This window comes from Apium graveolens, chromosome 6, assembly GCF_009905375.1.
Source record: "Apium graveolens cultivar Ventura chromosome 6, ASM990537v1, whole genome shotgun sequence".
Taxonomy (NCBI): domain Eukaryota; kingdom Viridiplantae; phylum Streptophyta; class Magnoliopsida; order Apiales; family Apiaceae; genus Apium; species Apium graveolens.
Genome location: NC_133652.1, coordinates 249,613,471 through 249,615,630, shown reverse-complemented (window position 1 = coordinate 249,615,630; position 2,160 = coordinate 249,613,471).

The following is a 2,160-nucleotide window of genomic DNA, read 5'->3' as shown; positions in this document are numbered from 1 at the left end:
GTTAATTTTAATATCTCAGAATATTTTATTTTCTCTAAAAATATTTTTCTATGAATTTTATTTGCTAAAATTCAACAGAAATTTATTTTTGGAATAAGATATAATTACTTCTGAAATATTATTATTTTGGTAAATATATTCTGTAACTATAAGTGTATATTCTGTTTATAATTATTTTATTACTGCAATGACAATCGGCAAGACAATTGAAATTGTCTTGCTGAAAGTCATTTCAGTATATATATATATATATATATATATATGTGTGTGTTTAATTTTATTTTCAGATTAATTTTATACTGGCAAGACAATCGGTATGACTATCAGATTGTCATAGCAGTTATTTTTTTTTCTTTTTTAATTTCCAACCGTTTGCCTGGTATGACAATCGGGAAGACAATCGGTATGACTTTCCTCGATTGTCATACCAATTGTCCTACTTAATGTTTTTTTTGTTTTATGATTGTAATCAGTTCAGTTTTTCAATTCTAACAGTAGTGCCTTGTTTCTCTCTCTCTCTCTCCAATCAAATCGCCATTGTTGTCTTCTTGCTCGAGTTTTTACTCAGCACACTTTACTGTTATATATATACATATTCGTGTGTATACATACAGTAAGGAAATGCTATCGATTTTTTTTTAAAACTATTTTCACTTCGTTTTTTTGTTCCCTTCAAAATCAGTTTGTGTTTGTTTGTTTTTGGGTGTTTTTATTTAATTAATATTGTGTCTTGTGAGTTTGCAGATCCTATATTGTGAGTTAAGAACATTAACGAGATACATTACTTTCTAAATTTTTCGGATATAATTGATTTAATTCGAATTATTAAATATTTTTTTTATTATTCGAATTTTCTTAATATTATTCTTAAAATTCTGAAAGTGTGTGTTTTATTATATTTTTAATGGCTCTCAATTTCCAAATTGTCTTGCATAATCTTGTTGGTTATTTTAATCCAGAAAAATGTGATGTGTAAAAATTTAAGCCGTGGATTAGATTTTTAAATGACCATTCGATTGTTCGCTCTGCTATTAAATCAAATGTGATATTAAATGTCGATCTGCTTACACTGATTTGCACAACCTCTACTGTGGCCGATGATTCTAAATCTTTTTCATTCACCGTGACAAACACACAGTATGTAGTTGATGAAACAGTCATCAATCGAGCGTTAAATTTTCCAATGTACAATTTCTGTAATTTACCCTCTGAAAATGAGATTTCAATTTTTTTTCATGCCATTCACTATCAGAGGGTGATTAATTTAACCAAGCTTTCTAAATCCAATTTGGTTTCTGAATGGGACATTTTCTTTGATACACTTTCCAAAGTGTTTGCCAACTGCACTAAATCCAACTTTCACAACATCACTTCCACTCTGCAGTATATTGGTCTTGCGGTTGTTTTCAATTAAAGGATCAATTTTGGCAAACTACTTTTACCCATTCTTCAGAGACGTCTCACTACAGCTTTACGTGATCATTCTACAAATCGTAGGGTTTCTTGCTATTACGCTCGCTTTCTAATGCTTATAGCAGAACATCTTCTCACACCTGAGCATAAAGCTCTTTTTGCTAACTCATCAGTAACTGAACCCCCTCCCGTAAGCAAAAAGATTTACACACGCCAAGACACAACCTTCAAATTCATGCAAGTTCCAGTACTTGTATCTGCTTTCATGGCCAATTTCATTCCTTTACCGATTTTCAATCTTCCCGGTCATGAACAACAAGCTCAACCTCCAGTGGTTCAAGCCACCCAGGCACAAACATCAGCTGCTCTTCCACTGCAGGTAATAATTCCTCACTCTCACACCATTCCTACTTCTGTTGAAAGACCTCCAGTGGTTGATAGGGCTGACCATGAAGTTGTAGAACCACAGCTTCAATCTCAGGTCATAGAGCCAAACACAGAGTCTCAACCTATCTCAACCTCTCCCCCACTGTCTAAAATGTTACCGAGAAGGTTAGTAGGAAGTAGTATGTTGTTAGATGTGAATGAACCCTCAGCTCTGCCTCCTCCCAAGAAAAGAAAAACACTTATTAAGGCATCTGAAAGCCCATCCGTGTTCTCCCAACAGGACATGGACTTTGATATGGCCAATGAACAGTTCCTAGAAATATTCTATCAACAGGATGAATCTATTGAAATTCGCCATAG